The 22346-nt window shown below is 44.1% G+C and overlaps 1 protein-coding gene across 3 annotated transcripts in view; it reads left to right on the top strand.

The window, feature by feature from the left end:
- The first annotated feature begins 10134 nt into the window (after positions 1–10134).
- Positions 10135–22346, top strand: part of LOC121664928 (phospholipid-transporting ATPase ID-like) — an 84667-nt gene continuing 72455 nt past the window's right edge. Inside the window, exon 1 of one of the 3 annotated variants that reach the window (XM_042028635.1) lies at positions 10135–10398. The gene's annotated coding sequence lies outside the window, so the exon portion shown is untranslated. Of the gene's footprint in view, positions 10399–12233; positions 12253–22113; positions 22316–22346 lie in introns of those variants that run through there. The other 2 variants (XM_042028639.1, XM_042028637.1) reach the window with 2 other exon arrangements.

Here is a 22346-nt window from a genome sequence, read left to right as displayed (position 1 = left end):
TTGCTTCCATTTCTTTCCTAACTTGTCACTTTTGAAGAATGGAGTTGATCTGGGTGGGTTTCTTACCCAGAGTACACAGGTCTCTGGGAAGCCTTTGGAAGCCCCATAGCCTCCCAGGTTTGTCACTTGCATGGTGTAGGTGTTTTGCAATTAGGTAATGGACCACTTTGCAGGACTAGAAACACTGACATTTGGTATTTGGTGAAGATAACATTTTCTTGCCCAATGTCAGGAAAGCAAACCTTGTTTTCTTTACAGCACGGCAGCGTAAGCAGAATTCCCACATACCTGCTGCTCCAGCATGCCTGAGTCCTGGTCTGCTCGTGGGCCTTCAGCCAGGACTAACACATCCTTCACCACTGCTTAAGGTCCTGCCTCCCTTAGGATACTGCCCTGGGCAGGCTGATACTGCACAACCCAGGACTGTGCAGACATACAGGGATGAGATCCTGCAAGTGCTGTGGTTTTGCTGGTCCACTGCCACTCCAGCCAGCCACAGGCTTCTCCCTGCCAGGTTAATTGTATTGCTTTTCTTTGGACCTAGGTCTGGCAGGGTATTGCTCCAGTATAGCACAATGAGTTCATTAACACAGAACTTGGAACAAAGGCTCATGACACATGGTGAAAATCATGAGAAATCACAATTGTCTGGGAAAAAAATACTTTAAATAGAAAGATAGAGCATGCTACATATATATAATAATTGTTAAAATAGCATTAAATGCTATTTTAACAGAAGAATAACACAAACTTTGGTTAATTTTCACTCTGTCGGGCAAGCTGACTTTTCTGGCTCTTCATGACAGCCTGTAGTGGTGCCAAAGGCTGTGCAATCACAGCGTGTATCCCTGTGTTGAATGTGTTGAATGCCTGGCATGAAATCAACCACCAGAACTGAAGACACAACTGGAAGGGCAGCTCTGTCATCACAGAATCACAGCATGGTTTGGGCTGGAAGGGGCCTTAAAGACCATCCTGTTCCAACCCCCCTGCCATGAGCAGGGACACGTTCCACTAGACCAGGTTACTCAGAGCCCCACCGAGCCTGGCCCTGAACATTTCCAGGCGTGAACCATCCATGGTTTCTCAGTGTGGTGAGAGATTACAGGTGAGGGCAATACCCAGCAGTGCAGGAGCTGGTATGCAGCCACAGTTTATGACTGGAGACCTGGAAAGGCTCTCAGGTGACCAATTGACATAATCTTTGTGAACTGGCCGCTGTAGTTAAATGAGGGGGCAGGAATCCAAGCCCTCAAAATATACTCCATACTTTGCCAAGGTCTAAGCACCTTCCCCATGAGATTGCAGGAGAGTGCTGGCTTAGTCATGGGCTTGCCTACTGGCTCAGGTAGCTGTTTCAAAGTGAAAGGTAACACATAAATGTGTGTTTGTGTGTCTGAAGCAAAGGGCAGTATATCTAGTGATAGTATTTCACACTCTGACTCCTGCAAGGAAATAAAAAAATACCCCAAAGCATCTCACGAGAGTATTTCTCCTTGGATATGGTTCATTGAAGTTCAGCATAGAGCCTGTCCTGAAAAACATCACATCCAACCCAAGCCATTCTATGATCTCCTAGGACTGACAGTGTCCAGAGGCAGTGGAGAGGGAAATTGGAGTGATAAGTAGAAAAATAACTTTCCCCTCTCCTTTGAAGTCTTGCAGACACAGTGCTGAAACCAGCCCTCTTGGAAAGCACAGCAGCTCGCTGCGTTGTAAATTCACGTACGCTGGGGCTCCTCCAGAAATCTGTGAACAGAGAGTTGAGAGAGATCAAAGCCTTAGGTAAGTAGGGCACCTATTATTGCAAGCATTTATCTTTTCTTGAGAGGAGATGGGAGAGAGCAGGAAGTTTGATGATTTTGCAAACCTAGACCAAAATTTTATTTCTGTAGCTGGGGGATATCAGAGACGTCTTCACAGTGGTTTTGAATTTGCATCTCTCAACATCTGATGTCCCCAGCATGCAAGGAACAAACTCAGGCACTCAGAAACATGTAGGGAAAAAGAGGAAACAATGCTAACAAGGTAATATCTTTGTTTAACTTACTCCCCTGACAGTTTAAACTCTACTTGGGGTTACCACTGTTGAAATTATTTTTCTTGTTCTTATTTGTCAGATGCCTTTTTCAAAAGCCTAAATAATATTGCTGGGTTAAACAGAAGCCTTTAGGTATGGCTGTGATATTGCCTTAACTCAAATTCTCCAGGGAGGAGATGGAAAGCTCTTCACATTCTCAGAATATGGGAATATGTGAGAATCTTAGAAAAATATAATTCCTGCCTAGTTTTTCCTCCCCAAGCCTTTCCAGAATCTTGGCACCTTCAAGCACTTCTTGGGACAAATCAAATAATGAAAAGCCAAAATCTGCATAAGGTTTTCAGTAAAGCAAATTTGGGAAATTTGAGCAGTGGGATGTATTCTCATCTGGTGGATGCTGTAGGTCAGTTTCACTGAGGGCCCTTGGCACTGACTGCCTAATAGTGCAGGCAGGAAACAACCACCTGGCCTGGAAAATACAAAAGCTTGGGCCAATCCTCAGTTAGCACACAGTATGTTAGCTTAATTTCTGACTTAAGCTGGGACAGAAAATGGCCCTTAGTAACTCATTCCACAAGGGGAAACTGAGTCTTATGTATTCTGCTTTGCCTGTCATGCTGAGGGAGTGTTTTAACTTTAATATTTTATTATAAACCTGTCAGCCATTATGTTTCTGGAAGTCCTTCACCAAAATTTCTCCTCGGGCAGAATGGGTATTGGTATATCTGAGTCTGCTTTTGTGGGGATTAAAAGTCTATGCACTGTGTTGTTCTTAATGAACACTGTTGTGACTGAATATGGGGTATGTTAAATAAAAGTATTTTGTGATGTTTTAGAGCTCCCTGACCAGTTCAGGGTGGATGATGCCAGACAGACATATGTCAGCAATCACTTGCAATAATATTTTAAATGTTTTCATTGTAGAAGTTCATGTGTGTTGAACAAGTCCAAGTTTAACACGTGTTGTGATCTTTTGCTTGTTTGCACAGTTAGGCACGTAGGGTCAAATTCTAATCTATGATCCTGTTGTAAATTCAAAGTCCTATCACATTAATGATGTTACCTATGAACCACATTTAATTGTTAAATGTAGATCATGTTTATTTCAATCGCAGAAAAAGTGAGATGAAGCTGAGCAGAAACCTTGCACAAGACTTGACCTACCTCTCACAAAATGAGCTCTGAACATTGTTGACCCCTAAGTGATGTTGAGTTTCACCTTCACTGGGGCCAGATTTTATTCTGTTACTGTTCTCTAGCTATTTTATATAGATGCCTCTCATGACTTTTAATGTCCTTTTCTTGTAATGTTCTCTACATTTAACTGCTGGTCAGAGAGCCAAAAGGTTTCGCTTCAGGTATTCAGCCATGACTGAAAAATCTCAGTTTTTCTCGAAGCCTTAGAAATTGTTGCTTTGAAGGTTATGTCACTGATATTCTCACAAGCTGCTGGGAAACTGAGACTTTTCACAGCAGCCAAAGGGAAGCAGGAACATGAATAGTCTTGAAATTCACTGGAAAGTGACAACCACACTATAGCAAAAGTTAAAATGGAAACCTTGGTCAGGAGTTCTCATGACAGCAGTGGGTTGTAGTGACTACATGACCATGTGCTGCTTTTAGACTCATATTGTGGCACTCGTTCTTTACTTAACACCTCTTATTTTTAATCTTCCATCATGATGAAAGCACCAGGGAGTCTGTTTGTGCAACAAACATCTGACATGCCTTAGAACAAATCAAACCAGTACTAACAACACCAGGGAGGGCTGTCTGAATCCTAATCAGGAATAACAAACCCATTTCTACAGAGCTGTCCCTCCCTGGGGTCTTATGCTATTCCTTCATATGTTTCAGAGTGAAAGGCTGTTTATAGCCCCATTGTAACATGTTTAGCATTAAATGTCAGGAAGCATCTGCTGGCATATTTCTCAGTAGGAGACTTCTAAATTCTGCAAGTGAGTTTGGGTAGCTGTCCTGAATATACATGGGAGTTCCCTCCAGAGATTTAAGTCATGTCTTTGAAGGCAAGTTAATGCTGCCTTATTGCAAATATTCTTCATGAAATAGGGTTCTCAGCAAAGGGTCAGGCTGAATATTCGACAGCAGATATTTTGTTCTTCCCTCATTTCAGTAACATCCACTCTCTGGCCCATGTTGTAGGCACCACTAGGAGATTGCTATTTCTGTTATTTCTGCCATGTGTGAAGTCACACTCCCCTGAGACACTGGTTTCAGTCATAATGCTGGTTTAAGGAGTTAACTTCTACCTAACCCCAGCACCACAGTTCCTCTGATGTGGACTGTAATGGTGCAAGCCTTTATGAGACTCTGTTTTGAACTCAGTGGCTGGAAAGATGTATTTTTTAAAAAAAAAGAAGGAAAGAAAATTTGAAAGCCTTTGTGTCTGATTTTTTTGGCAATAACTTCATGCAGACATAACCAGACCTCACCAGTTGTCATTACATTGTGCAGACATTGCTTTAATGCCAGTGAGTCAGATCATAGACTCATAGAATGGTTTGGGTTGGAAGCGACCTTAAAGATCATCCTGTTCCAATTCCTCTGCCATGGGCAGGGACACCTTCCACTAGACCAGGTTGCTTAGAGCCCCATCCAGCCTGGCCTTGAATGCTGCCAGGATGGGGCATCCACAGCTTCTCTGGGCAACCTGTGCCAGTGCCTCACCACCCTCACAGTTAAGAATTTCTTCCTGATGTTTAATCTCAGCCTACTCTCTTCCAGTTTGAAGCCATTCCCCCTTTTTCCCCTTGTTACTACATGCCCTTGCAAAAAGTCTCTCCATCTTTCTTGCAGGCTCCCTTCAGATACTGGAAGGCCACAACTAGGTCACCCTGGGGCCTTCTCTTTTCCAGGCTGAACAACCCCCACTATCTCAGGCTTTCCTCATAGGAGAGATGCTCCAGCCCTCTAATCATCTTGGTGGCCTCCTCTGGACTGGCTCCAGCAGGTCCCTGTCCCTCCTGTGCTGGGACCCCAGAGCTGGATGCAGTGCTCCAGGTGGGTCTCAGCAGAGCGGAGCAGAGGGGCACAATCCCCTCCCTCCCCTGCTGCCCACGGGGCTCTGGATGCAGCCCAGGACACGTTTGGCTCTCTGGGCTGTGAGTGCCATGGCCGGGGCATGTCCAGCCTCTCACCCACAGCACCCCCAAGTCCTTCTGGGCAGGGCTGCTCTGGGTCTGTTCATGCCCAGCCTGTGCTGATACCGGGGGTTGCCCTGACCCAGGTACAGCACCAGGACTTGGTCTTGAACTTTATGATGTTCCCATGGACCCACTCTTCAAGCTTGTCCAGGTCAAGGGGGGATATGGAACATCAGGGGGGTTGCACCTTCTTTGACTTTTCTTTTCTGGTTAACACACCTGTAGAAGCTCTTCCTGCTATTCTTTGCATGCCTTGACATGTTCAGTTCCAGCTTTGCCTTGGCCTTCCTTACCCCATCCCTGCAAAACTGTACTTTGTCTCCATACTCTTGCCAGCTCACCTGCCCTTGCTTCTACTGCTTGTGCATTTGCTTTCCCTTTAGTTTGACCAGCATTTCCTTACTCAGCCATGCCAGTCTCTTGCCTTTGTTGCCTGACTTCATGCTCCTGGCGATGGCTAGCTCTTGTGCTTTGTGGGAGATGCTCTTAAAGATCTGACAGCTCTGTTCCAATACCTTGTCCCTGTGGGCAGTGTCCAGGGGATCTCCCTGAAGAGCTGGAACTCTGCTTTCCTGAAGTTCAGGAGCCTAACTTTACTCCTTACCTAGTCACATCCCTCTGGACTAAAACTCCATCAAAGATGGTCACTGCAGCCCAGACTGCTTCCAGACTTGATGTCCCCAGTTATCTAGTTTGCATTGGTGACCAACAGATCCACTATCACAGCCCCTCTGGTAGGACTGTATATTCAAGAAGTTATCCTCCATTCCAGGAGTCTCCTGGAATGTCTACAGCTCCCTGCGCTACTTTCCCAGCACATGCTGGGGAGGTTGAAGACCCCCAGTAGGACAAAAGCCTACAAGTGTGATGCCTCCTGTAGCTGCAGCAAGAAGGCTTCGCAACAGGCTCCTCCTGATCAGGGCCTGTAGTAAACACCAGCCACAAGGTTCCCTTTGTTTCCTCTGTCCCTGATTCTTACCCACAGGCTTTCAGCTTGCTCATGACTGTTCTTCAAAGGCAGCTCTTCACGCTCAATCCACCTCTTGATGCAGAGGGCAACCCCCCTGCCTCTCTTTCCTGCCCTGTCCTTTCTGAACAGCCTGCAGCCGTTCATAGTTGCACTCCAGTCATGGAATTTGTCCCACCAAGTTTCAGTAATGGCAACAAGGTCATAGTTTTCCAACACCACAGTGGCTTCCACCTCGTCCTGTTGGTTGCCCAGGCTGTGTGCATTGCTGTAAAGGCACCTCAGCTGGGCTGTCAGCGATGTCACCTTCCTAGGGCAACGCCCCTTAATTCCCGTGAGATAATTTCCTGGTGTTTAAGGGGAATACCACAAGGGAAATGATCCAATAAAAATGTACTTCTTTTTTTTTTTTTTTACATCTTTTTTTCTTTTTTCCCAGATCAGCTTCCAGTCTGATGATGGGGGCAAACATAAGCTTCTGGGGGTGGGTTTTGTGTTAAAGTGGATGCCCCATGCAACTGCCCTGATGGTTTGGAGGAACCTCTCTTTTAACGTTTGCAGGAAGTTGTGTGCCAAACTCATCTGAGGTTTTGTGGCCATAAATCAAAGTGTCCATTTTTCTTCACGCCCAACCAATACACATTCTTAGAGACTCAGTTACGTATATCTGATGACCTGTATGGTCTCTGTGGCCTGCATGGCAAGACCTAGAAAAGGAAATAGGGATAGTCCTTGTCCAAAATGAATGAAATGGTATGGCTGATGAATGCATCTGTGTTTCAGGACCTGTTCTTCCGTTAGATTTTATCCTTCTTTTTGGATATGCAGAAGGGCCAAACCCAAATACCTGCTGCTTCATGTATCAGTTGAAACAAAAAGTTTTAAATCTAACAGCAAAAAAACCTGTTGGACAAATACTCCTAATAACAATTTTGAGTCAAAATTTGGAACATATTGGGAATTTATTTGCTTTAGACATGTTCAAAGAAACAATAATTTTCAGGCACCTATATACACTGTAACATCCAAGATTTTTTTATAGACACTCTCAAAAGTCTGCCCAATTTATTGCATCATGGTATAGGTGTTTTGTTTCTTTAATTACTACCACAATATCTCATCTATCTTTGTTTAATGAATAACCCAAGTTTTATCCAGCTAAACAGTGCTTCATTAAATTTGCTGTCCTGGCTAGACCATTACCATTGATTAAGTTTTCTGAGGTGTACAAGCCCATGAAGTGGGTCCCTTAATGCACCTGCAGTGTATTAATCAAGTTTTCTGGGGGGTATAGGCCTTTGACTCCTTAACTTTCTCAAGGTATCTTTCTTGTTCTATGACATCTAATTAATTAATTTCTAGTTATATGATAACCATTAAACAATTCTTTATTGAATTTTGTTCAGCTATTTATTAAGTTCTCTAAGAGGCATGGATCCATGGAGTTCCTTTCTGCAGGTGAAGTGAGGTAATTTCTCAGGATTTTCTACTGACACTCAGCCAACACAGATTTAAAACAAAAGCAGCTAAAATCACAGTCAAACATTCCTTAACTAATTAAACATAGTTCACTACAAATTTTTTAGAGCCACAAAACTCCTGGCTAACTAAGATGTAACTCACTGTCACAGTGTCATTCTAAATTTTCGTATTCGAGGATGTCTGGTGTGCTTATCGCTGGCAGGATCAATGTCCATAAGAAATCAAGAGAGGTCTGTCCGTTGCCGTTCCTCTTTCCCAGCACATGACAGCTACGTGAGGAAGCCACAGCACAGCAGGATATTTTTAAGGCAGAAACTGAGGGTGAAGAAATTCCCTCAGTAGCTCTGAACAAACACACACTGAATTCACACAGCACGAGAAAAAGAGGTTATTGGTGCGACCCACAGTCCACAAGATGGGAGAAAGGGGAAATGCTCCCCAAAACATTGTATTTTGCAAAGGGGACAACAACTTTTGAAAGAACTCCTCTGGAAGAAATCTTCTGGAAAAGTGCTGAGCGTCATTAAGGGAAGAGCAGATATTGTAAGCAGTTCTTGCAACATGGCTTTTTATCAGGCAGCAGCACGTCTTTCTTTTTCCCTTAAAAATTGCATCATTCTTAAACAGTAGTTTTTTAACTCCAAACGAAGGGAGTTCTCGCGCTACACAAACTTTAATCTAAAGTTGTACTCTCAGCTCCAGACTGTCAACCATTGTTAATTTGAAGTTATTTTTACTTTAGTGACCAACACAGCAAAGACAGGAAAGAATTGTAATTTCGTGTATCCTCCAAGACTAATTCTGAGTGCTATGTAAAAGTCTTCCTATCAGCTCGCTGACTCATAGCTGTAGTGCTTGGAGGCAAAACGCTAACAGGGGAGGCTGTCATATTTCTGCTGCACTATGTGACACCTTTTTCCCTTAAGACCTTCTGTTTCAATAAAAGTATCATGAACCAACACAAGAACTGGAAAGTAAATAGAAAAGGATCTTATTTATTTGTGCCCCACAGAAATGTGATTATTCCCATTTTGGAGTGGGGGGGTGGGGAATAAAAGTGTGTTTAACAGGACTTTGGGACAGCCTCTGCCTTTGTTACATGAAAGAGACTTAGAAATTCTCATGTTCTGAGGCGTCACCGGTGTGTCTCTAAACACCTTGTAGTTGCCAATGTCTCCTACTTGGTCTCTTGATGATGTGAAGAATTATTATTCCCTTTTATGAATAAGGAAAGAGAAGCACAGCAGCATTTATTGACTCATCCAGGATCTGTCACAGATGTGAGAGGGGATTTGAGTCTCATTTCAGTGTTGCTCGGGCTGTTATCCTTCCTTCTTTAGGTCGTGTCCACATGACCCTATTAGTCATAACCACGGCCCATTATCTACTGGGAGATCTTTAAATAAAATCGTAAGCTTTCACTGCTATGTTTGCAGTCCCATCTGCTGCACTGAAAGCCAAAGAATAGATTTCGTTTGAAAAAGGCTGCAGGGAACAGTGGTACTGATGAATTTCTTTTCATTAACCAAGAACAGATAGAACAAAAAACCCCCAAACAGATAAGGTGGTTAAGGAGGTGTGAATTACCTTTTAGAAAGGCTTCTGCTTCAATAATTTAACATATTGCAAAGAATGTTAAAAAAAAAAAAAAAGTTTCTTTGAAAAAAATGTTTATCTATTTAAACCTGACACTAATTTGGAATTGTTCAGGCAGAAGGTGTCATTAAACCTAAAGTAAGTGCCAAAAGGACCTTAAAGGAGCAAATCAAAGCTTGTGAATTAGCACTGGAAGTTTGCATTATCAAACTGTAGGAAAGTATGCAGTACTGGTGTTGCAGATAGATGTCATTACTTAGACAATTTAATTTTATCGAAAGTTTTCATATTGCGCCCTATCACCGTTGTACTTAGGTGGCTTTTTCAGATTAGTCCTGTGTCTTCTCTATCTCATATTTATGATTGTAAACGATTTATTTAGTCTGAAGAGGGCATTGAAACAAAAAACTGTGTGAAAAGCTGAACCTACGTGGTTTTTTTCTCATAACCATGGAATCCAGAAACATGAATCAGGATCCTGTTGTACTTGGCGCCATAAACTCCCCAAACAAGCAACTATCCCACAGAAGTTGCCTGCATTTTATAGGTCCTTATGGGAGGCAGTGAAATGTCTGACCTGTAAGAAAGAACGTATTTTATTATTGAAATTCCCTATCTGAGTGCTGTCCAAGGAGACAAACCTGCTGACTGCCAAAAGCCGAGCTCAAGGTCTCGCTGCTGCTTTAGCTGCAAGCAGGGTGCACCACGGGATTTTTAGGCTGCATTTCTCTTAGACGAAATGCAAAGTCCTGCCTATGGTATAGAAACCTTTGCAATACCTGGTGATCACACCCGAGTCCAACGATCACTTGGTCTTTATTTACTCAGCGCTACGCGGTGCCACGTTCCACCCACAGCCTCGGGAACTTTGCCTTTCCCCTCGCCGTCCTTATCGAGGACACGGAACACACCGAGACATCCTGTAACTCCTGGATCGCGTTCAGCGTGCCCCTGTTTCAAATCCTGGAAAGCGTGGTGTTCCCTCGCCAGCCCCACCTCCCAGCTGGGGAGAAGCCTGGAGTGCTCTGTGGGGGAACCGTCCAGGGAGCTTAAAAGAAGCTGCGGCTCCTTGCGTGGTGCTGAAAACAATCCCTTCTGTTCGTCGTGACAAACAGCTCCAGGTGGAACAGAAGACACAGAACAGCCAGGTAGGACAATTTCTTTATTTCTTTTTCTAAGAGAAAAGTGTAAAAACTGGCATGGAAGCCCAGATTTCAGCTATTTTTTTCCTGTGCATTTTTTTTTTCCCCCTTTTGCATGCTGGAGTATTACTGCATCTGTAAATGTTAGCTCTCTATAATGACCCTGGCGTCAAAGTTTTCTGTTTGTAGTGCCAGCCCCAGTGTGTCAGCAACACTCAAAGGTAGAGCAAGTGTGGCTTTGGCAAAGCTCTCCAAAGTCGGTGGGAAAGCACATGTTCATATTACTGGCTTTGGATCCAGGCACCTCTTCTCTCGCTGTATTAATTTCTGAAGGGAGAGCTGGGCTTCTCCTTCTCCGTGGAAAGTGCTCTGAGTTCTCCCTACCATGATTACTAGCAATTGAATTTTAATTTAACAATAAAGACGTGAAACAAGCCTCCATCATGAAGGGGTTTGTATTGGAACTGACTTTCTCTAGAGGAGACCTGCTGTTGCTCAAACTGGTAGATGGGACAATTAGCAAGTTGTTTTCTGGCCTGTCGTGTGCTAGGTGATAAATGGTGTCACTGCCTTTAAAACTGGCGGGCATGAGACTGGGATGAAGCATTTGCACCACTTGTTTAAGACCCTTATATAGAAATCACAGCGTTGGGTTTCTCCTGGACAGTCTTTTCTTAGCATAGTTATTTTTGTTTCATTAAGCCAGTATATGACACACTGCAAAGGGGTGATGTCAATTTGTGGATGCCCAAAGACTTTGCGAAGTGTTTCCTAGAGGAAACGCATCCAAAATATCTTCTGTACTGTGAGAAAAATCACCCCTTCCCCCCAAAATCCATGCTCATCTAAGTCCTCCCTTGTTTCCTCACATTTGGCACTATGTTGATTCTCATCCCAGGAGTAAGACACTTTAGCATATGTTGAAGGAGGATTTTCACCACAAAGCGTTGCTCTTCTCTCTCTGCCCATGATTTTTCAGGTATCCTGACACAGGCAAAAGAAGTCCCATGAAAGCCAGGAGATTTTGCTAAATGAGGCTGAGGGAGAAGGAAACTTTTTGTTGTAGCTAAAGCAAACTTGCAGCGATACCTAACTCTGCAGATGTTAAATTACTTCAAATTTGAACAGTATTGAAAACAAAGGTTAAGGCCATATTACTGGTGATAAGAGGCACTCTCTTTATTTCTCAGCATTAACGTGGTTTAAAAGCATCAGAGGAAGGTAACACTGCAATTCATAGTACTGAACTGTTTACTTCCTTTTCAGTGGATGGCTTATTTTTCTTAGTGATAGAAGCTCCCTGTGGATCTCTGTTTAGTCAAATGAGTGACTTACTGCACTTCAGCTTTGGTTCTAGGTGTTAGTTTATTCATGACCTACACACAGTTTTGCATTACCAAAAGTCACTATTCCAGGCTTAAGCAAAACAAAAATCACTGGAAGAAGGAAAATAAGATGTAGGCTCATTTGCTGGTATCACAGTAAATCATGGTGTTTGGTGACAGTATAGCTCTCTTCAAATCAGCCAGGAAACATGCTCGCAGTTTCACTGGGAATAGTTCATCTCTATCAGAGAAGACAGATCCCTGGGTTATGACCAGGCAGTCGGCTGTCTGCATTAGAGGGACACAGTGCTCACTGGGGACTCACCTTCCACACACTTAGATTGGCTGTGTTTACTCAGCGTAGTAGTCCAGCCCCTTACACTCATGGGTCCAGTCTGGGACCCATAAGTGTTTGCATGTGCTCAGCACTGGCTGCAGCAGGAGCAGGATTAGGTTCTTGCTTGGTGCAAAGTGGTGTAGAGGTAAGGAGGAAAACCCACCCCAGTACCTGAGACTCACACAGCAGAAGTCAGAGGTGAGTTCTGCTCTACTGTCTGTAGATTTATATCTTATCTATATCTATATTTAAATATTTAAAGGTGATTTTTCACAATTTAAAGGTGGAATGTTCTGATTTTGCCAATGCTTCCAGTACCATACTCCAAGCAGGAGCAGTGAAGGGGCTGTAGACAGGGCTGTGATCCATAAACAAGACTCCTTTTCCCTTCCCCTGAGTCACTCCAGGGGCCTGTGCAGCTCCCTGCCTGCCTCCATAGGTGGTTCAGTGTTACTCTTTCATCTTTTACTTCCTTCCTGCTCCGTTGTTCTTGCGGGTCTGAGTTTAGTGGGATATGCAGCTACTGCAAGTTGCTATTTAAGTGGGAATCTGGACTACCCACTAGTTCAACATTAAGACCTCCACTTGCTTTCCCCTGCCCCTCAGTAAGAGCTGCTGTGTGCAATTTATACTCTTGTGTTGTGAAATGTTACCAGTCATTCCCCACCTTCCATTTCACTTCGTGGATGAACGGGACTTTGTTTACTTCTCCATCTTAAATGTACAGACTTGGCTTTACAAGAGTACAAAAGATACTGGTACAGGTGTGAGGGGAACAATGGGTCAGAGCAATGGGTTTGCTTAAATTATGCAAGTTCGCAAGAGAGTGATGTCTTGCATGCCAGTTAGGATTGCTCTCCCTTGTCTTCTAGACCCCTCCACCCTTGGAGTCATGTCCTCGGAGTGTTTTTTTCTTGAGGGCTCTGTCTCTGCACTGGTTGGGATGGCTTTATCCTTAAGGCTGTTCCCCCACAGCAAAGCCATCCAAACCGAAGTGCATCTCTTCTGAGCTGCTGTAGTTTGTAGGAACTGTTATGTGAGCATAAACTGAAACTGATGCTGATTTATGTTTATTCGTGGGACTGCAAACCCTGACTACTCCAATTCCTCTCCAGCTCTGTCTGCTGCAAGATCAATTGATGCCTCACTGCCTGTGTCAGTTTCAGGAGCCTCCAGGCTCCACTCCACTGCCTGCAAACGCAGGCATCTCACATTAAGTTCACTGGTTTCCAGTGCTTTCCTTTCTACTATATCCATGAAACAATGGGTTTATCTTGAATTTTATGTCTAATTCTAGGGCTGTTTCTGTTCATCCTGGTATGCTCCTAAAGTGAATCCTTTGCCTGTGCTGCCTGACCTTCACGGCTCCATATGTACATTCCTTCTTTCTTTGACTCTTCTCCTTCAAGTGATGTAAGAGCCTCCATGGAGGCCTCTTCTTGTTTTGTTAACAGGCAAAAGACTTGAAACACAAACCAAAAAACCTGAACAAAATTGTAGAACACTTGCAAGACCAGCTGCAGACTGAAACAAGTTTCCAAGAAATCATTCATCCAAAAACTTTCCACTACATCAGATATTGATTAATGAAGCTATATACACTTTGGTCTATTTAAATTTCATGCCTCACTGGCACGGTTGCCTCATGTCCTAGGCATTTTTGGGAGTCTCAAGGTGTAGCTTGAAGCACAACTTCACTACATGCTAGAGAATTTTCCCAGCTCCAGCTGGACACCAGACACTACTTTTGACTTTGTGTGCTTGCCAGAGGTTGTCATTCTGTGGATTGTCACAAGTTTAATTTCTGTTCAACCCTTGCTGCAAAGTTGTGCTGCAGGTCGATCGGCCAGGCAAAGTGCTTTTCTTTATTTGCTTTACCAACACCATTTTTTCTCAGCACTTTTTTGCTGGACTAGTGTAAATATGCTCTTCCCAAATATGCTCTGCAAACTCACTTGGGACACTGCCTTTGACTATCCCCTTTGTGCTTAATGCTGGTTTTTTTCTCCTATGGCCAAAACAGCAACCTGATTGTAGGAAAAAGTTCAAGTCCTTGCCTGGGCAGACACCACCTGTTAAGCAGATGGCATCCAAAGAAACACTCAGGCCTCTGTCTGACCTGTTTATGTCTCTGTACCACTCTCATCCCCAGAGCTAATCCAATCTTGCTTTTCTAAGAGAAATTATGACTTTCCTTTACTGACACAAAGCATTTATTCTGTTCTGATTGCACCATCTTTACAAAGTCTTTAGGGATTACATGTGTTTTCTAGTACTCGGCTTCACCCAGGGAACTTGGCCAGATACTAGCAGTCCTTAGAAGACATTTCTGCTTAACTGAATCCTTGTGGATATTTGCTGTCAAACCAGCCTAAGCAGTTACTTGGGCAGCTGGGCACAGGGGATACCAGCAGTCCAATGTGGAGCTGGGCCACAGGCAGAGTATTGCAGAGCTTTGCTTTTAAGATGTGACACATCTGGAATGAGGAACATGTTGTCGTTGCCCAGATTCAAGGTTATAATCATAGAATCACAGAATGACTTAGGCTGGAGGGGACTGTAAAATCTTTTATTTCCAGGCCTCCTACCATGGGCAGGCACACCTTCCACCAGACCAGGTTGTTCAAAGCCCCATCCAGCCTGGCCTTGAGTGCTTGCAGGGATGGGACATTCACAGCTTCTCTGGGCAACCTGTTCCAGTGTCTTACCACTGTCTCAGTAATAATTTTTCCTAATATCTATTCTAAACCTACTCTCTTTCAACTTAAAGCCATTCCCACTTGTCCTATCACTGCATGATTTCATCAAAAGTCCCTCTCCAGTCTTCTTATAGGTTCCCTTTACGTGTTAAAAGGCTGCTAAGAAAGTTAAGAATGCCTATTTGGAAATAATGGAACACAGTACAAAAAGAACCTAAAATAACAAAACACACCCTGAAGATTTTGCTTAAGAGCACAGTTTCTCATTGTGTGCACTAATTCTCATGCAGTTTCCACCTCTCTTTCTATTATTTTAGCTGGGATATCCTGTGATTATCTAAAGATTATCTATCTCTTTGTGGGGAGGAGGCACCAAAAATGCTTGAGCTTTTATGCTTCAGTGCCACAGCAAGAGAAAGGGCCATGGGTTTTGTGGTTTTTTTTTACTTCCTTATTAAGAAAACTGCTTTCTTTATTTCTTTTGACTAGGCATTTGGTGCTGCACAGTACTGCTGAAACCGTACTTCTTCCCCTTTAGTCCCAGAGTCTTTGATTATGGGGTTTTTTGTTGTGTATCTTCATTAGCATATTACCAGCTTGAGGCTGTGTGTCACTGCCTTCTGGAGATACACCAACAAAACCTTGATCACTTTATCAGAAACAGTAAATGCTGTCTCTTCTTATGGGGCCCACAACTTATTTAACCCTCAAGCAGCACATGAAACCCGGAAGTGGTATGACAGATTGTAACACTGGGAATAGGGTGTTTAATTTAAATACCTGCCTCCTTTTTCATATATCTCCTTGATCTTAAAGGGATCTTCTGTGATACTGCCTCATACCCCAACAGCAGAAATGGCAGTGATTAATCTCAAGTGAGCTACACTCCCAGCATCCTTATGGCTGTGTATGCTGCACATTTCTCACTGGCTTAGCTGATGCTGTCTTCTTCAGGTTCTCCTGAATTGCTGGGAGAAGAGCGAAGAGCACGCCCTCCCAATTCTGCCATCACATCCTGAAGGCCCCAGGCACCCATCAGGTTGTTCCTCTCTTTCATAAGGCTGCAGAGGGATTCATATGCACAACTTCTGTCTCAGTTAACAGGAATTCACTGCCTAAACGCTGACTGTCGGTGTGCATGGAGATGGGAATAGTACAGGTCTTTGCTCTCAGCTGAGCAAGTGCAAAGGAACATACACTTCTGTTAAATACCTGGAGAACAGATGGAGGAACAATATAACATAAATTAAACTTGCACTGAATAAAGCAAAGGCTGGCAGTGCTGGGACCTGGCATGTGCTGTGGCCATGCTGGCAGATCTGTGGATATATATGGCTTATTTACTGCCAAGGTGGTGCTGTAGTTGAAGTGCAAACTGTTACTTAAAATGTCATGCAGTTTTGTTAGAGAAATATCCAGGGAAATAAATTGTTTTGTGCTTATTTATGTCATATTGTATTAGTGCAGGCATTTCAGATCTTTGGTTAATTACCCAAAGTTTAATGTTCCAGAGGGAAGCCGAGTTCTCTATTGTCAATACTTTAGGCTCTCTGGGCCTTGTTTTTTATGATGGCTACTTTTTTTCCTGACCATGCGCCTTTGCCACCAGGCAGGGGCTTCCTTGTTCCTCTCAGAGTTCACAGAACTTGAGTTCTGACAGGTCAAGAAGTCACTCGGTCCCAGTCATGACCACTACAAATTATTGTAGCACTACAGTATTACACTCCTGTGTGCTCACATCCCCTTTTGGGATCATGGCTCGATGGAATGTGCTGGTCCTGCTGCACATCCCTGCAGTGAACATCAGTTGCTCACCCCCAAGGCCCTCTGACCTCTAAAGTGGGCCAGCTTATCACCATCTAGCCATCAAAATTATAATAATATAAAAAAGGACCTAATTATAGAATCATAGAATGATTAGGGTTGAAGGGACCTTAAAAATCATCTTAGCTCCAACCCCCTGCCATGGACAGAACACCTTTCGTCAGGTTAATCTAGCCAGGCCTTGAGCACCGAATTCAGTAAATAATATTAAAAATATAAAAAAGATTGTTGATACTAGGAGTAATTTTGTGGAAGGCAGCAAGTTGCCTCCATATTTTTCCTGGCAGGATAAATATGATTGTACCCTGGAAAAGAGACGGTAGAAATATAAGCGCATACAATGTGTTTAATTTGGAATTATGGTTAAAATGCTTATGAGCATAATTGATGTGACATGCTATTTACAGAAATTCTCTCAGAACACCATGAAGTCTTTCATGGGATGGATAATTGACTGTCAGAGCAATATGTAATGAAAACCACAGAGGACTTCAAAAAATAAATCCCAGATCTCTTGGCTGATGCTGTAGGGAATGCAGAAGCGAGCTACGCCATGCAGAACCAGATACTTCCCATCCCTTCCACACATACCTAGCACAGAAAAGCGTGGAAGATTGTGGGAAGACTCTAAAATGTGGCAGCTTGGCATGCATTGGATTTCCTGTGTGTGTTCAGCCATGGGGTCCCACTGAGGGGTATCCTAATTCCTCAGTGGTTTGAGCTGGGTGTTCTGATGTGTATCTGAGGAGTGGGCATGTGACAGCATCTGAAGTGTCACCAGGCACGGCTTATGTGTTTGTGGTAGCTTCTGCCTTGCCAACAGCAGCCATGGGCCTTGTGCAACATCCCTGTTACAAAGGGCACTCTCCTCAGAGGCTCTAACCAGATGGGCTGCAGCTTTGCCCTCACCTACTGATTTTTTCTATTCACATTGGTGTGATTAGCTTTTAACGAGCCCTCCCAAGCATCCCCCTGGGATTCTCCTCTTTTTCACTGGTGATGATTAGGAAATATGTGTTAAGCACAGTGTGGACACCTCCGTGGTTTGCTGCAGCAGCTGATTAATCCCCATGCTTTGCCGGTGCAGTCGGGCACATGCAGTGTCATGGGCAAAGGAAGAGACACAGATTTTTATTCCAGGAACATAATACTGAGACATGGGGATCTCCATCAGCTCTCACCAATATCTGTGTCCATCAAATCACTCCATTTCTCTTAGGATCACAGAGAATATTTCAGGTACTCAGGAGATTTCTCCCCTTGCAACAGCCTCTTCCCTACTGGAGCAGTGAAATTTTTGGCCGGAAGGGAGTTTGTAAACACAAGATCCCAAGTCTTGTGGGAACTGGACTCAGACGTGAGTTAGCCTTGGGCCTTGTTCCCTGCAGAATTGATTTTTTTTCTGCACTTTTATCTGCCCTTCAGTGTAATCTGAGCATCTGAACCCAAATGAAAGCTCTTTCACCAAAATGTTTTCGGCCCTGCTCCATGTCTCATGGGCTGCAAAGGCGACACCTGAGAAACATTATTTCAATTTCTGTTTTAAAACATCAGATGATATCACATTTGTAGGTTGGTGCCTGGAAGATGAGATCAATAGTTGCCGGAGCAGGTTGTTGTTTTCTTTTTAAAGACATGAGTCTGGGCCTTTTTTGATTTCTTGTGACTTTCCTTAGCTGGCCATTGTTTGTTAAGGGTTTGGAATACTGGGCAGGGGCTGTTGGTGGAGAAAAGGCGTCTCTAGCCACACACCCTTCCTTCCCTGATGAAGGTAAGTGGCACTCCACCATATCCTGATCAGTATGACTCAGGTTATTCTGCACACACTCACAAAAGCTATTTTCTGACCATTTCCATGTAGTGTGTACTGGGACAGCTCACAGTTTCTGGAGTAACTGGTGAAGTATGGGAATACTTCTGTATGAACCTGCAGTACTAGAGCTTATACCCACAGAGATGGATGCATACAGGTAGGAATCCAGAGCATCCCTTCAAACTGAGTTAATCTGGAATTCCTTGGAGGACCGCTCAAATGAGTTGAGCAGAGTAGCTCCCAAAAGGCAAGGACAGCCCTAGAACAATTGGTCACTTCATGACATGACCCTCCTCTGCCCATTTTATTTTCCACCCACAGGCAGGCCATGATAACAGGAACTTGTAGGATTTCATTTTCCCTTCCTCTGCAGAGCTGTGGTATGCATTCTACCAGTCGGACAGTTTCGTCTGCCACGTCCTCCACAGGGATCAAGGACACTGCCAGTGCACTTCACATGTGATACAGTGTGTTTTGGGACCCTTGGTCTTTCATTATTCACTTTACGATTGTGCTGCTGTTTCCTGGACTACAGCAATTTACAACTTGGATGTTTTTTTTTAGACTCTTATTTTTTAAACAGGTCTCATATCCGAGGTGTGGACAATAATGTCCTGATTTGTTCCTTTCAGTCCTGTATTTCTCATGCATCATAATCTGACTTTTGACATCAAGAGGATGCAGAAAGTCTCTCATAGGAAAGCCAGTTGGGACAAGGGGACCATCTGACCCCTTGGACCCATTGCAGGTGCTCAACAGATATTCCAGGGGTCCCCAGAGTGAAGTAGGCTGCTTATCCCTCCCCTAAACAAGGAGCTCCTCACTGGGCAGGACTAGTGGGGAAAGTTAGGACAAGGAAAGCATAGGCTGTGGGAGGAGATTCAGTCATCTAAGGCTGGCCCTTAGGGGGTTTGTGAGGAAGCCCTCCAGTGCCATGTAGAAAGGCTTCTCTGGAACAGTGACTAGCATGGTTAGGAACTGAGCAATGCACTTGTGCTGTTCTGGGAGATGGAGATGAGACTCGTTGGGTGGAAAGGAACCCTGGAGATTGCTCTGGCTCTGGGCGTGGGGAACCCAGCTTGGCTCATCAGTCACAGCTGCTTCTCTGCAGAGAGTGGTACTAGCCATGGTAGAGCAGGTCAAGCTTCAAACCTGGCAGCTCAGGAGTGGCAGACTGCAGTTAGAAGAGAGTAAGGGAAAGCAAAGACCATCAGTGCTCCTTTTGAACAATCCTGGATCATCGGGAAAGCATCAAGATGACAGTAATTTTAAAAATTGCGTATCATAGTGAAAGATTCTCTCAAGGACTGACATTTGGTTCAAGCCTTCATTGTGGGATCCTCCAACATGTCCTTCTCTCCTGTTTCTCCCCTATCCTCTAGTTTGTCCCAGTTACTCAAGGGCATATTGACGCATTCAAAGCCTTACTAAGTCACCAGGCACAGACACGTTAGAGTTCTGGGTGCTCCTGAGGTGATCCTCTGCTCTGTCAGCTTTGCTGTTTGGAGAAAGACCACATCTAATCTGGAGAGTGGGCTGAGAGCACCCTTTAAAACAGTGCTAGTGAGGCTTCAGTTTTGCATCTTGATCACAGCTGAAATGTTGCAGAGGCTGAAGGACTGGAGGTCATTTGCCCAAATAAAGTCTTTGGATAAGGTCCTAATGGCATGAATTTAAATCTATCCCACTCCAGCTAGCCCTCTGTGATTAGTGGGCATTGGGAAGGTGGAGGATCCAAAGGTGAAGGAGCACAGTATGGAGGAGGCTGCCTGGCCAAAAAGACAGTTTACTGGAAAAGCTACAGATTTAACCTCTTCCCACCAGTACGAATCATGGCAAGTCACAGCTGCCCTGCTGCAGCTGTCCAGCTGAATCTCTGCCCAAACTGTGTTGGCTGCAGGGGACACTCAGACACCCAGCATACGTGTACACCCTTTAAACGGGAACTGAAATTTCCATAAATGCCGCTGCAGGCAGCAGTGCTCCCTCGCGTGTTTGGAAATCTGCAAAGGAGGATGCAAATTGTGTGGTGATCGGGAAGATGCTGTCCAGGGAATGAAGTGTAAGGCAAGTTCATAACCCTGAGTCACTCCTGCTCTTCTGAGTACTTCCATGTGTGTTGAGCTTCCCTATGTAAGCAGGTTCACTGGAGTCCACAAGGAAAGCATAGCTGAGGGGAAAAGTCATGGCCAATGTATGTGAGGTGGATTTCAGTGCCAATAAAAATCATTAACAAAACAGCCTACTAAACTCTTAGCTATTTTAAAGTCTAAACAAGATCCAGGGCTGGGTGACTTTATGATTGGTTCCACTTGTGTGTCAGAGGAAGGAGACAAATCTAACTCTAGGAAAGAAGAAATTACTGTCGCCGAGGTCAAAGTGGTAACAAGCAAGTATAAAGACAGCAGCAAAGAAAGTAGGAGTAGTGTAGAATGACTCGTCATCAACCAACATATTAAAATGTCATGAAGAAAAGCAGATGAAAGTTATAAGAAGGAGGAAGACTCCAGAATGAGGCAAAACCAAGGGGTTCTCCAAATATGTAGAAGGACCAAAATTAATCCAGATCATTGTACTTTTGCTTGCAGGAAAAAAATGTGATACTTGGGCTGTTGCTGTTAAAACAAGGTGTGGTTGGTGAGAACTTGAGAAATGGCTACTGCAGGGGGAATTTCTTCTCCAGTTAGATGCTGTCAAGGTCATACTCATCTGAAAATTACCTGGATCTTGAGGAGATCGGTCCTATGTGCCATGTCCCATGCTGGCTGTTTGTACATGTGTTAGAATTAGGAAGCCAATTCAGTGAGTGTTGTCTCACATCAGTGTAGCTTGGAATATCCCTGAAGTCATAGCAAAGGGCACAGACTCTTTTTCTTCTTTCAGAAATTGCTTATGGTGCTAGAGCGTCCTCTTCATTGTCCCTCTGTTCCTCAACCTTCATGACCAGCACTGGAGTACTGCCAGTGCAGCTTCCAGAGTCCTCCCTACCTTTCCTCTTGACTACAGAAGATTTCACTTTCTAGAAAATACTCTTTGGCAAAGCCTTGACTCTTGTGTTACTATAATTAATCAGCTGATTAATGCATTCAAGTGGGTGGGTTTGAAATTAATTTTAACAGCATTGATGAATTTCCCAGTAGAAAAACTCAGAAGTTGAAGGAGAAAAACAGACACAAATACACATAGAACTGTTAGTTTCTTGCGTTGTCACAATAAATGGAGATGTTCCTGGTGGGCATTACTGTGAACATGGCTATGTAAAGAATATGGTGGTTTAAAAATAATTGCAATTCACAGGTATAGGGAAGCTAGAAGTGGATTAAAGTTGTAGTTGCCCCAGTTTTGGTCTGGAGACTAGAGCATCTGGTAGGTAAAATGCCAGGAGACTGGCATATAGGAGGACACTGTATTGTAAAGGGTCCCACAACTTAGGCAAAAAAGTGAATTTTTGTTCGTTGAAGGTGGGAAAACAGGTGGGATGGTTGGAAGGCTCACAAGAGTGCTGGGGGGCTCTGGTGAGGAGGGACCCCATGACCACAGTGAGGTCATGCAGGTGTCCTGGAGGGCAAGAGAAGGTCGTGTTCTCGGGATGAGCAAGCAATTTGGCGCCAAAGCAATCCTCTGGCTGGCCGGAGGAAGCTCTGTGGTTGAGTTATGCAATTGTGCTCTATGAGACTTTTCTCTGCAGAGTTTTTGCTACTCACAGCTTTGGAAAGTGGGTGAGGTGGAGCCTTGGGATCGGCTTGTAGGACTGTGTCTCTGGGTTTAAGGAGTCCTAACCGACTCCAGCGTTACAGACACAGAGAGAAGGGCTGCTGCTAAGAAATGGATCCCTTCCCAAGTTCATCCTTTTTGAAAGCAAATTGATATGTTGGCCTCTTTTACCCGCTTGCTTTCTTTTTGAAAGCTTCCGCGTCGGCAGGAGGTAGGTAAAGCGAGCAGCTGTTGCCTCTGGA

The sequence above is a fragment of the Corvus kubaryi genome, unplaced genomic scaffold (assembly GCF_017639235.1).
Source record: "Corvus kubaryi isolate FWS band 111438036 unplaced genomic scaffold, C.kubaryi_AGA036_p1.0 37308, whole genome shotgun sequence".
Classification (NCBI taxonomy): Eukaryota; Metazoa; Chordata; class Aves; order Passeriformes; family Corvidae; genus Corvus; species Corvus kubaryi.
Note: the sequence above shows the minus strand (reverse complement) of the source record. Positions and strands in the feature narration are given on the sequence as shown.